The sequence below is a fragment of the Copadichromis virginalis genome, linkage group LG10, assembly GCF_057382275.1.
Source record: "Copadichromis virginalis isolate Kocher_CV1m ecotype Utaka linkage group LG10, C_Virginalis_male_GT1.1, whole genome shotgun sequence".
NCBI classification, from domain to species: Eukaryota; Metazoa; Chordata; class Actinopteri; order Cichliformes; family Cichlidae; genus Copadichromis; species Copadichromis virginalis.
This window is the reverse complement of record NC_140627.1, coordinates 31,673,342-31,688,009: the sequence shown is the minus strand read 5'-3', so window position 1 is coordinate 31,688,009 and position 14,668 is coordinate 31,673,342. Positions and strand designations below refer to the sequence as shown.

At 37.8% G+C, this 14,668-nt stretch overlaps 2 long non-coding RNA genes across 2 annotated transcripts; one reads left to right on the top strand and one right to left on the bottom strand.

Annotated features, from left to right (window-relative positions):
• Positions 1–287: 287 nt before the first annotated feature.
• Positions 288–3,837, bottom strand: LOC146700811 (uncharacterized). The gene is made up of 8 exons (XR_014922611.1): positions 3,583–3,837; positions 3,067–3,106; positions 2,875–2,921; positions 2,518–2,562; positions 1,645–1,674; positions 1,115–1,183; positions 834–908; positions 288–438 (listed from the first exon to the last, which is right to left on the bottom strand). It is a non-coding gene; the product is annotated as an uncharacterized LOC146700811 (long non-coding RNA).
• On the top strand, positions 3,831–6,752 carry LOC146700810 (uncharacterized). Its single transcript, XR_014922612.1, has 2 exons — positions 3,831–4,436; positions 5,064–6,752. It is a non-coding gene; the product is annotated as an uncharacterized LOC146700810 (long non-coding RNA).
• The last annotated feature ends 7,916 nt before the right edge of the window (positions 6,753–14,668 follow it).

The following is a 14,668-nucleotide window of genomic DNA, read 5'->3' as shown; positions in this document are numbered from 1 at the left end:
TTAAAATCATTCAAAAAAATAAAAATTTAACCCTTCATATATTTCTAAGAAAACACATTCACATGTAACATCTGAAAGAAATCTTTATTTGATGTTTAAAACATACATATAGCATATCAATCAAGCAAGGAATATTCATTTTATAAGTTTATTCTCATTACATACTTAAACATTCTAAAAGAAACACACACACATATACATATGTGTGTGTGTGTGTGTGTGTGTATATATATATATATATATATATATATATATATATACACACACACACACATATATGTGTGTGTGTGTGTATATGTGTGTGTGATTGTATGAACATAAGTCAGCATACTTAAAATGTAATTTCTTTTCCTTTTCCAGCAGTCTCAGTTCCCCCAGCTTTCACGGCAATCCTCAAAGCCCTTCTGGACATGCTGGGAAACCCCTTCCTTACCGCCACTGTAACAAACAAAAGTCACAGTTCTATTACTTTTATCAGAGTTAACATAAAAATGTGATTTATGTTAGCTGGCTTCATTTAGCAAACAGATATTTCTGTTTATATAGATACAGATATTAATACAGATATATTTTACGCATAATTTTACCTCTTTTTTTTCCTAGATGGGAAGTCTATCCAGTTCACATTACAGTAATGCTAACACCCCTTTTGGTCGTCTCTCCTTACCTTCCAGCATTCATAAATCTGTTGACCTTCTTTGTCTGAGACCAACCACTACAATGCATCATCACCTATTTGTATTGGTAACTTACTTTACAACCTATTTTAATGGTTGCAAAGTAAGTTACTTGTGCTGTATGCAATTTTAGATACACAGAAAGTCTTCACTTACTATATATGGCTGTCATAGTGTCCTTATCAAGGGCAGTTCTTCACTCTGCGCCGATGTCCGTTTTGCTCTGTCCTCCTATAAAAAGCATGAACATTTGAGTGTTTGACTAGTTTTAGATTTCCAAAAATTTGATATTTGTACAACTAAACATTTGAACTACAATATATGCTATTGAGCGATACTTTTATGGGTAATTTTTGGTAAAGAAACTGGTGACAGAGTTGTAGGCTTTTTAAAGTACTATTAGCTAACCATTTGAACTGACTTTCAAAGCTGATTACCTTTTAAATTGCTGTGGATCAAAACCTCCAGTGGGAAGGCGGCCATTAGAAGAACACGCACCATTGAACCTGAAAATAACAAAAACAAACAAAAAACAGAACAATATATAAGAGTCAGGTAGGGTAATAAATCTCTTCTGAAGCAATATAGTTCATTTTGGGTGAAAAACAAAACATTCCTCTAAAATATATATACTGACATCAGCAATCAACATCATGATTGTAATTATTTCCTTTTTAGTACATCTACTGCTGTTTGCATGTGTCAAGCACTACGACTGTATCTATGCATATAAATTCACCATATATATCCAGCAAAAATGTTTTGTTATAGTCAAAAGGAAAACAAACAAAGGCATTCAATCAGAGGTGAGAAATTAATTGGGAATATGAATTATAGGTGAACTATTCTTTACCTACTAGCAATCAAGCTTCTTTAACCAAGAAGCTTGAAATATTTGAATGTAAAATAAAATAAATAAATAAATAATAATAAAAATAACATGATGTAATTAAAATGCACAACTTACATTAAGGAAATCTGCATTTGTATCCACAGGCTAAAAGTAAAACAGTAAATGTGTTAGTGATAGTACAGGTATTTGTAAAAAAAAAAAAAAAAAAGAGGCAGTAACTGTGACGCTTCTAGTGGGATGCTAAATGCAGAGATTTATATTTACAGTATAATACTGCATGTACGGGTAACTGTGTTGTGAACTGTAACTGAATATTAGAGAATCTCAGAGAAATTAAATGTATTTATTTTTTGAATTTATCAATCATAAAACCGTCTGTTTTGAAGGCCTGTTACGATAGCGACTTTTTGTTGGTCGGTATATTGCCCCATAAACAATTGCGACAAGTTATGTCATTGTCATTTTAAGACCATTTTATGTCTTTGAATGTATAATCATAATATAACACCATAATAATGCAAGATCTACACACTTTCAATTGACAAACCAACATCTAATTCTTAAAGTATTTAGATCATTGAAATTAGGAATCAAAATATTAGATACCTTAAAAACTTGAATAAATAGTAAATTTTCTAACAAATAGAAAACAATGTTATTTAATGTTATTGTTTTGTTATCATTATATTTTATTTTTGTAAATATAATGGCGGATAAATTACATCATCAACAATTATTGAGGTCATGTACATGTATTGTGTGTTAAGTCGATATATCGATTATTGTGATAGGCCTACTGTTTTGGTATCATAACGAGCTTGTCAAACATGCATGACCACTAAACAATGTCTAAGCAGTAGTATTGGTCTGAATGACAACAAACATAACTAGTGTTTTGGAAAATCTGTTAGAAAACAGTTATTTCAATAATTATGATTAGCATGTGACACAGACACCGCATAAAAAACTACAACAACAAATACTTACTTTAGGAGGATGGGGGAGGGCAGCATGAGGTTGAGACTTTGACATCTGTAAAAAACAAATTCATGTATTACAAACAAGTCACTTAAAAATACATTAATGTGGCAGACTGTTCCCTGTTCAGATGCAGTGTATAAGTACAATCAGGGCTGTCACAACAATGGGGTGGGGCCAAGTGGCTGCAACCCTAGGTACAATGTGCAGGTATATATAATTACATATAATATATGTGAATAAAACAAGAATCTGTTTAGGTTAGTCACTGTGCTGACTGATGCTTGCTAGGTTTATATGATTGCAAACTGCACAAAAACAACAACAGCAACAACATTAATGTCAATGACAAACAAAATTACTTACATTTATGTAAATCTCACATTAGGAAGATCTGCATTTGATTTCATGGGCTGAAATAAATAGGCAGAAACATTACTGCTAAAAAAATAAAAAACAAAAACTCTAAAAAGCCTAAAAATGACTTAAAAAGCAAGGAAATGTGGAACATTGTAATTAGCGAACATTAATAAAGCATAACTGTTCTTTGTTTCTAACCTTGGTAAGTACTCTGTAGCCAGAAGGAGAGGTAGGATTTCTGTGAAAGCCAAATTAAATGTGAATAGGCTTTGATAGTTATTGAGAAGGCAGAATAATAAGAAAAGGCAAAAGTACGTCACAATATAATTAATTAAGTTACATATTTTGATTACCAAATTATGGAAGCGTGGAGCTGCCACCCAGGCAAAAGAAAAATAGAGCTGTATCACGTTATGACGTGAAATGTTTATTGTTCTAACATTATGCTTTTCATGTTTGTATAATATAATATCACGTTATTATAATATACATAATTGTCACGTTCGCACAATATTGTACGGACGTGATAATTATGTACATTTTTCGTACAATGTTGTTCAAACATGTTGTTCAAACATGATAGTATATTGTTAGAACGATAAACTTTTCACGTTATAACGTGATATACTTATATTTCTCTTTTGCCTGGGTGGCAGCTCTACGCTTCCGTTCCAAATACACGAGAATAAAGTAATATTATATGGGAAAAGGCACCTGCTAGCTTGATGATGGAGGCTTCTTAGACTGGCCACCCGCCTTGGCTTCTTGTCGCCACTCCACGAAATAAAGGTCCGTTTCCTCCATGCCGGCTAATTATTCATCCTCATTAAAATCTCGTATATGTTCAGTTGGCAGAATTGAGAATTTTACATCTTCCAACCACTTAATTAACGCGAACATAATCGGCTTGTTTCTTCCCGTCTCCTGTATCCGGCCGTTCCTCTCGCTGTCAGATTTCGCGCCTCAGAGACGTCGTTATTTTTCAAAAAAAAAAAAAAGAAGAAAGAAAGAAACAGTAACAACTACTAAAGAGAGTTTTTGCACGTTCATTGCACATTTGTGGGAATGTTTAAATATTTAATTTTTATTAATTACTTTTCATTGTATCTTTATTTTTTAAACCACCGTGGCAATGCGCATGCGCATACACTCCTGCACGCAAAGGGCTTTGGAGTTGACGTAATGTCGCAATGCATTGTGGGAGCGCAGCACCATCTTGGCAGGTCACGAATCAAAACAAGATTGCTACGAACCATTCTGAAACGTAGCTCAAAAGAAAATGACGGTATAGAGACAGATTCTGTCCAGATGCAAAGAGACGGTACTTGATTGTTGAAATGTGGACCCGTATGAAATATAGCCGTGGAGTAGAAACCCTGAAGACCAAACCGCTATTGACTTAGCATGATCTACTCTCATACCTTGTCTGTGGAGTCAGAGCATACACGGCGCACCAATTTCGCAATTATAAATCTCTGGAGGCGCACATCCAATTCACCAAGGACTGGGTACAAGATTTGGCTATTTTTAAGCCTCCACGTTGTGAGTACGCCGTCATTCAAGCAAAGGTAAGTCAGCTTGAGTACTGCGAGTAAAATGCGTTTGATTCCCCCCAACATTCAAATTAGTGCTAGCAAAAATTCATTCGTGAGGGGGAAATTACAGTGAGAACATGTAGAGGCTCTGTTAGAGGGATAACATAGTGAGTTCAGTGCATTGATGTGACATTGTCCTGAAGGATTTAGTTATTCTTTATGGTTAAAGAAATTGCCCTAATTAATTCATATTTATTATAAATAATCCTAATTACACATCTTGCTTCCTTGTTTGTGTCCTGTGTCACTAAAAATACATTCTGTTTTAGTTTTATACATTGATTAATGACCTGCAGAATCTGCTTGTCATATTAGGTGTCCATAGTTGTCACTTAAAGTCGAACTTTATGTTTTCTCCCTCTTGAAAGTGATTACATCCTTGCATTACATACTTTAGGTTCATTTTTTGCTGATAGGTTTCTAAAAAGAAACATGCAGATTTAGAATATAACATGCAGCGTTCTATAGATGGATACATAAAAACACTTTATTTGTTACATTTATGATAAATGGATTTGAAAGTAAATAAAACACATTTGTGTCGGACTTGGCTTATTAAAGTTCTTGTCTTTAAATGAACTTTGTCTGTGTGTGTTTTAGGTCCTGCACTCTTAAAGACTGAATTGCAGCATTGCAGTCACAGGTCATTGTGAGCATCACAGGGAAGGTTGAAGCCGCCCACTGCAGCTGTATGGCTAGAGTCGTGAAGACTTGCAGCCATGTCACTGCTCTTCTGTTTAATGTAGAAGCAACAGTGAGGATCTGTGGCACAAGGACTGTTACAGATGAACCTGCATACTGGGTTTTGCTGGGTAATATGACCAAGATACAGCCAGAGGTTGGCCATAAGATAGACTTCTCCTCTTCAGCTGCCCAAAAAAAAGGTTCTTGATCAAAACATAAACAGACCATTCGTTGTGACAGGTAAAAGAAGCCATCCTCAAAAAAGAAAAGTTCCACCTGCTACTGTGGAGGAGTTGGATCAACTGATGGGACAATATTTTTCCAAGCATAGTTCTGTTCTGAATAACCCATAATGTTTTAATTTAGGGGGCCATGTAAATACTTTGCATTTACTGAATATGTACTTACTAAATACCACTGTTCAAAAGTTGAATAAAGAAACAAAGAAATGTTTGCCTATTTTTAATTAAAAGCACTTTGTAACTGATGTGATGTTCGACAATGTAGAAAAAATGTTATGTATAGTTTACAAATGACAAAATGTTCACATAAAATCATGACAGCATTTGTATAATATCACCCACTACTAGCATTCTGTAATTTACTGTCTCTTTTGAAAACTTATCACTACATAAACAGCACAAGACTTAAAAGTATTTAACAAGAGCATTTTTCCCTGGTTTTACTACCACACTGGGGCACATGTTCACCAAAACGCAGCAAACCTTTGCCATCTTATCCAGGAAGGTCACCTTTTTACCCTCACATGGAAGAAGTAATCTGATTGGCATGGTGGTATGTAGCATGTAGTTTGAAGCAGGGATTTCGTAGTGCCCCATGTGTAGTGTTGGAACCCAGTCAGGATTTGTTTCATTCATTTCATAGGCTGGTTTGTTGCAATAATGCCAAATAATTAGCAACTCTATAAATAGAAGGTAGTTCTGCATGTTTGTTCTAAGTTTGTGCTATTGAAAATAAAATTAACAGGCTATAAATAATAATATGAACTTATTTAGAACTTACCTGAATGAAAATACTGGAGCACACCAACAGATATCTGTGGCTGGTAGAGAACTGAATATCAGCTCGTCTCGCAGCTGCTATCCAGGCTAGACGCCTTCTTTTGGTAACATCCAACACATAAGCTCCCTCATGATGTTTCCAGGTGAGGAAACAATGAAAAGAGAGCCTGTTTTCAAGCTTATTCCTTTGTCGGTAGTGCAATCTAACATTACAACCGACCACACAGCAAGCATTTGTTTGGCCTGCTAATATGGTGCCTTGACCAAAAATCCTGGCTACGCCCCATCCCGTAAGATCACGCTCCAGAGCCCTATTAACGTACGGATCTAGAAAGAAGACGCTGCATTTTTAACTCTGAGGGAGATGGAGAATGAGCCTATTTCCAAAACAGTGGAGTGTGTTCCTTTAAGTACTAAATTGTATATATTGTCAAAAACTAAAGTGTACATAGCAGTTGTTGTATCTTGTTTACTGTATCACTGACAGATAATTTCAAAGTCAATGAACGCTACATTATAGTGAGATATTGTGTAATGTGAAATACTGTAAGCAAATGAATAAACAACCTAATTCGTGATAGACCTTTGACTCTGTTTTGTTTGAATCCAACTGTTTTTTGCAGATGTGCATAAAACATGTTACTTTTAGTATTGTTATCATTATCATCATTATTGCACTAAATATATTTTAAATAAAGGATACTTTGATATACATTCTACTGTAAGGTTGGAAATGTATTTTCTTCACCCTAAAATATGTTTTGAAATGTATTTTGGTTTGAAAGAAATATATTTTCAATTTCAAAAATATATTTTTTTGGAGCATCACAAATACAAAATATATTTACCATATATTTGAAATATATTTTGGCCAGGAAAAATGTATTTTATAGCCCGAGCTGCTCAGCGTATCTTTCACAATAACCACAAATTACCACTTTGGATGAAGCTGAATCTCACTGCTTGTATCTGCTGTCTTAATTAGACAACAGTATTGTCTTGTTAACTGAATCTTTAGTCACGTGGGTCTAGAGCAGGGGTGCCCAATCCCGGTCCTCGAGAGCTACCGTCCTGCAGCTTTTAGATGCATCCTTGTTCCCACACACCTGAATCAAATGAATGGCTTGTTATCAGGCCTTTGCCAAACATGATGGCATGCTGAAGAGATCAAACCATTTGATTCAGCTGTGTTGGAGTAGGGATGCATCTAAAAGCTGCAGGATAGTAGCTCTCAAGGACCGGGATTGGGCAGCCCTGGTCTAGAGACTGGCCAGTGAGCCCTGAGGCAACCACCAGGTGCAAAGTCAAACTGTGTATTCTCCAACTGGTCGACAAGTGTCGCTGGGTGAAATCAATCCACCAAACAGGCTGCTGCAAAAAAATCTCCTTGTGATTACTTTGATAAATAGCAAACTGCCACAGTTCAGTTATTAGTTTGTAGGTTGTATAGAAGCAGGTGAATGCTTGCAGGCAAACTTGCACTTTCTATGCAAAATACAATCTGCTAAAAAACAAAACCATACTAAGGAGGTTTTCAGTGCAGCACCTCAGTAGGTTGTGGTCAAGGTCAAGCATCCAGCTAGCACTACTGAAGAGTGTACATTGTTAGGGTTGGCTGTGTGGCCCCAAAATGCAAAACTAGAAAGATGAGAAACAAAAATGAAAAGCAGCTTTATTGCTGAGCTCTTACAAAATACAAAGAAAAGAGGGTTAAGAGCAAATAATCAAACAACTGAGAGTCTTTTAGGAAAACATACTATGAGGATGGACACAGCCATGAGGGAGAATGCAACAATACACACACACACACAAGACAACGAGCGAACAGGCAACAGGTGGGAGGACAGTTGAAACCAATCGCAGATAATGAGACAGAGGAAGCGGAATTTAATACAAAGCACAAGAGACTATCAAAATAAAACAGCAAATTACTAACACTGAGACCAGGATGAGGACATATGCACTTGACACAGAGACAGAAGATAAACAAACACAGAGACAAGGTTGGAGGACAGAAGAGGAATACAAAAGAGAAAAATAAAACATCCATGCAACTAAAGGCACAGATAACAGGAACAGAACCATTACACCAGGCCATCTGAAAACCAAAAGCACAGACTAAACCTAAAGAACTTCAGAGCAGGAGCACAGAGCAGCATTAAATTACACCAGAGGGAACTTGTATAAGATAAGGGGGGGACAAGACATGTAAACCCTAAGAAATAACACAAAGACAAATATGCAGAATGCAGAACCATAATACAGATGTCAAAATAAAAATTAGCAAGTTAGAGAAAATGTAAACATCCTAAAACTCAAAGCCATGGGAACCATGACCTAAACATAGTAATGTTTTTCTTTATTTTAATTTTATTTCTTCTGGAGGGGGTTAAGTGGCAGGTGATTTCAAAAGAAGCAAAGAACAAGAAACAAAGATGCACTGCTTGTATCTGCTGTCTTAATTCTTTGTTCACTAGGAACAGTTTAAAGCTTAGGTGAGAGAATAAGAACGTAGGTGGGCTTGTAAATCCACAGTTCTGCCTTGGTGCTCAGCTTTCTCTTTGCCAGAGCAGATCAGCACAGCGTCCACATTACTGCACCAGTTCATCTTTCAAATTCCTGAATTACTCTTGTTACTCTTGTTCCCAAGACCCACAGATATTTCACCTTCTACACTTTGGAGGGACAGCAACTCATCCATAGCCCAGAGTGGGCACTCCACCCTTTTTCAGCTGAGAACCATGGCCTCAGACTTAAAGGTGCTAATTCTGATTCCTGCCGCTTCAGCTTGTGCTGCACACTATTGAGGTATGAGTTGGAGGATATCACTCAATCAAGCCAGAAATGTGCAGACTACTTCCTTGCACCATCCTCTGATCTTTGGCTGTGTCTCCAAATTCTGTCCTCATAAAAATTATGAGCAGAACTGGTGACAAAGTGCAGCTTTGGTGAAGTTCAAAAACAAGTCTGACTTATTACCAGATGCTCTGAGCACAGTCTGAATAGTACATGGTCTGAATAGCATTTAACAAAAGGCTCAATGCCAAATACCCCATACTCTGAAAGCATCTTCCATTGGACACTGCATATGAATATTCCAATACACAAAACACATCATGTAGATGGGAAAACTCCCACATATCATGAAGTCTCCTCAAGAGGGTAAAGAATCTGCAATATTCCCAGACCAGGATCTATCCAATAAGAGGAAAAATGAGAACCAGTAGCAGACATGCAAATTTCTCCTTCTGTTTGTGACAGTGTTGATGAATTGCCTGTTGCTGTGGAAATACCTTCTTAGACAAGGGTAGATTGGAAGAAAAAGTAAACACATTATGACTCACCACCACGCGTTTATAGCGTTATTATTTTCCACAAGCATTAATTATAGTTTCTGAGACATGTTTCCAAAAGCTCTATCACCAAGATTTCAAATAAATACTGTCATGTTCTGGGGGTCTGTAAATAATCAAACCACTGCATTCCTGTTGTCACCCAGGGACCTCCTGCAAATGACTTGTTTTCATTCCCTTCCATCAGCTATCAAAGCACAGAAAGACAGAAAACACAGCAGATGCACACTTTGACTGTTCTCCTGTAGAGAAAGTCAAATGTTACAAAAAAAACCCCAGCAGAACGACTTCTCATCACATTTTTGCACCAACATTTGACAGATAATTAACACGTTTCACAAGTACAATAGAAAAAGATACAAAAACTGACTGTCGTGCATTAAATGAATCAACAACACTGTGCGTGCATGCCAAGTTCTTGCATGTGGAAATACATGCGAGTTTCTGTTCAGTAAAGGAGAAAACAATGAACTGTAGAGCATCTGTGTGGACATTTGATTAAGTATTGTGGAGCTGTAATGAAATCTTCCAATGCACATGCACACTATTTGAATTACCTCAAGTCAATTTTACTGTAACAGTCTTTAATAGTATGTTCTCTGTCTCTGCCTGATGCTCATCGTCTCTGTATTATACCACTTTGTGCTGAGAGCTGCAGCACGGGTGACAAATTGAAATATTGAAATTCATCTTGATGAATTGAAAGACATGCGGTGCGTACACCCAGTAGGATTCTGTCAGATTGGTTTCTGTGTGTCGCTCGGTGGGTGTGTCATGTGGGATGCGATCGCTCGAAGAAGCCTGAAAACACACGGAGGGAAGCTGTCCTCTGCCCCATGTGAAGCGTGACTCTCAGGCCTTGAGTTGCAATATGCAGGTGAAGTCAGTCATGATGCAACAGTGACACCCAGTGCAAGGAAAATACTGGAGGAAACACATCAAGTATTTACTGATCATTGTGGATTATGGAAATTATTGATAATGTTAAAGTTATCTCATGTTTTAAATCATATAGTAATTTAAACATCCAATGCTTGAGCACTTTAAGCATGAGGGGGGGTGACTAGATTTTATAATGAAAATAAAAAGTGGGCCATACCTTTTATCACCATAATGAATCATTGTAGGGTTATTTTAAAGGGCCGGCTAGCAGAGGGGTTACTTATGTTGGGCCGACTAGGTGTTTAATGATATTCAAACAGTAGATCACTGACACTGTGGACAAAGTTAGAAATCGATGTGATCACTTCTAAAACACTTAAAGAAAAGAGAGGACTGCAATATAGCTCTCATTTGCTGTTCCTTTGCATCATGTGTAAAAACAAATACCTTTGAATAGCCAGAGTGCTTATGCTGAAGGCAGATATAATATGATTTAAACTGGGATCAGACTCATAATAATCCAAATACACATGCTGGCTCAATGGGAGAATAAAGGAGGAAATAGTGATATAGAATAGAACGGGAATGAAGTTTTTGACTGTCCCTGACTCAGGAACACACTGTACTCCCACATCTGCATTATATACTAAACTATTCTATATAGTTCACTATACTGCCAAACTGTTAATATTTCATTTCTCAAAAGCAACAAGTATTGAAGTATTGCAATGACCTCATAATTCATCAGCACAAAATCACTTTATTTAGTACTGTGAACTCAAGTGAGGCACATTTTCCCTGACAAGTGCAAAGACTGAATATAAATGTGTAAGATGAGAAATGTTATGCTGGTTATTTTAGTTATGGAGCCTTTAGCCCAGGGGTGGCCAATCTCAGTCCACGAGGGCCGGTGTCCCTGCAGGTTTTAGATGTGTCCTCGAACCAACACAGCTGATTTAAATGGCTAAATTAGCTCCTCAACATGTCCTGAAGTTCTCCAGAGGCCTGGTAACAAACTAATCATGTGATTCAGGTGTGTTGACCCAAGGTGAGATCTAAAACCTGCAGGGACACCGGCCCTCGTGGACTGAGATTGCCTACTGCTGCTTTAGACCATGATTGCTGTTGGTGTGTGATATGGTTTTATACAGTTTAGCCTGTATGACATTGCAACCACAGATGCATAAGTGCGCTAAACTTGTATTCTCTCCAAGGGTCAGTAGGACAAGACGCAGATATCTGTATAACCAGCAACAGGACAGCTGATTGTACGTATACTAAAATGCCTTCCCTGCAATGTGTTAATTGCAATTAGCAATTTTCCTGCTGACATTATGAGCTTATTCGCTAGTCTCAAGTAACATTGAACATAACACATATTCATTTCGTAAATCATGGTACATTTTAAATGTATAAAACCAGGATATGCTCTACTGTGCAACTGACAAGTCGCTAGCCTTTGATTGTGCATGCTAGCCTTTCACTATTTCACACCTGCCATGTGGTTGTGATGTCTCTCACTGCCATCATTTACATACAGTCTGTGGTACTTATTAAGTAAATCTGTTCACCGTTTATCTTCCACATGGCTGTGAAATGACAAACTCAGAGGCATCACCAATATTATTTTTGTGGATGCAGATTTAATGTATTTCATGTGTTTTTAGAGTAAAAAAGTCTACAGGAACATAAAAAAAACTACAATTAGAAAAAAATGATGGCAGTATACTTTTTCAACGGTGGAAAACACCAGAGTGCGCTCTAGCTGACAAGGATTCAAGGTGACCACACTCACGGTGCAGTTTTTCAGCCCGCTGCTAACCTGCTGGGAATATTTAATGTTCAAAAGATCATAAGATTGTAAGTAGAGTATCCCTCATGTTATTTACCATTCATGTTGAAGAGTGAGGAGACTGTGTTGGTAGCTTCCTATTCATTCCAAAAACAAATAAGCTGTAACAACAGAACAGATGAGGACTTAAGTACTTCACTTTCTGCTTCCTCTCTTTACTCTAAGAACAGATGCGTCCCTGTCACAGAATCACAAAGATAAAGACTATAAGGTAAGGATGTTGTTGCTGTTTTTGTCTTCTTCTTCTAGGGGAAAAGAGGTGAACGTCATTTCATTGGAGGCTGTCCAGAGAGCTAACAAAGTGTTCCATGTCTGGATTTGTTTCTCAAGGGCAAAGCATCCAGCGCCGGCCAGCAGGCAGCCTGCTCTGCCGCTTTTATGCCGAAGATTTCATTTGGGAGCTAACACTATTTTGCGGCTGTCGTTCTCTGCACACTGCCACCGCAGAGAGGCTGGAAAAAAAACATAAAATGGAAAAGTTAAAAGGAAATGAATAACACCCTCAGGCACTCCCCACACAACTGGCTTCTGATTTCTATTTGTTTCTCAATCCGAGCCTCTGCTGAGCCGCCCAGCACACTGACCGACAACAGACATTAAAAACAAATGAAAGAAAGCATCATGGCATCTCATTCTTTCATCAAGGTGTGTGTGTGTGTGTGTGTGTGTGTGTGTGTGTGTGTGTGTGTGTGTGTGTGTGTGTGTGTGTGTGTGTGTGTGAGGTGGTCTGGGTTGTGTAGCGCATATGCCTGTGTACAGAAGTGTTTTCAATGCACAATTTCACCCGTCATGAATAATGAACTCCAGACAACTTAAATCTCTCCTCAACTTAATTCTCAGTGCTGGCAGCACGTTTGCTTGTCTTGTTGCAGGATGAGTTCATGCTTGGAAAGATATGATACATAATTCACCCCATGTAACCACCGAACTCCAACATGGCATCCCTGTGGAGGGGTGACGGGAGAGGTGTTGCTGTATGGAATCATAGTTCCTCATTTTTGATCATTTATTTATGTGACGTGTGAAAACCACAGCACACAAAAAAACCCTCATAAATATTTCATCATATCAGTCACTTTGGACAAAAGGTATTAGGATTCTGGAAACCGTGCATAACTTTTGCATTGACTTACCCTGCGTGCTGTTGTGGTTATTGGAGACTAGTCTGAACTGATTCACATGCAGTTTAGTTCAAACATTATTTAAATCACCAAACCAAGCAGAGTCCACTCACTGCTGTTACTGATGAGCCTGGTATGCTGCGTAATCCTGCACCACCACCTTTCCACACGTTAGTCTTCACGATCATAAATACTGATTAGAAGTTTATTTCTGGGAGCTAGGGGAAGAAATTCTGTCATGCTCGTGGGGAATCTGAAAACTCTATCAGGAATGGGGGGAAAAAAACCCCAAAAAGAAAGACAAACTAAGGCAAACTTCCTGGTTCAATAAAAAAGCTCATTTTTGTATCTTAGCATTTCCTTAATCTCAATCCTACTTGCACATTGACATCAGTAAGATGAATTTTTTATTTCATTTATTTTTTACTTTTTATTTGTATTTTTTGATGACCCTCGCAGTAACATACGCATTTCCCCAGCGTGGGATTAAAAGTCTTTGTCTGTTGGTTTATTTACCCATAGTCTAAATCTAATGTATGTATGGAAGTGTGTATGTTGGAATGAATGTAAGACTGTACGTGTGGCTCATGTGTTTTAAAATCCACCCCAACAATATGGGGGGGGGGGACATTGAAGCTCAAGATTTAACAGTGAGGTAATGGAGCAGATAAAAAATGGCCTGGTTAAATGTGTTTTGTTTTACTGAGTGGTAGAAGCAAATAGCAGTGCCTCACAAATCCTGAAAGAAGTCCACTGCCTGTGCAAACCATTGGTGCAAACACAGTCAGTGGACCAAACCACTGTGAGGTACATGAGAGGGGTGCGGTGCCACCCCAGCTGCACTTTTAGCTCCACCCCTGCAAAGATGTAGCTTTTTATATGTTTTTTTTAAACAGATCTACATTTATATACTATGACTTTGACATAGTGGAAGAAGTATCGTCCCCAGCATCCATTTCCAGAATGTTTAACAGTAACAGAAACAGGATCAGCTGATTCAGTTCTGGTTCACAGGGACCCCAGACAGGTCACCAGTCTGCTGCAAGGCCAACACACAGAAACAGACAAGCATTCCCACTCATATAATAATTATAAGTGATGATATTGCTAAATCCACTTGTTTGTCATGCAAATGAAAGTCACCGGTTGTTACCTGTTACCTCTAATGAGGGATTTATGGTCTACTGTTTGTGTCTGTTTGACTAAGCAAACAGAGGAATTGTGGGAATTCAACAAATCTCCAGAGTCCTGACACCCAACAGCTACTGCATGTAGCTCTGGCCAAGGCACT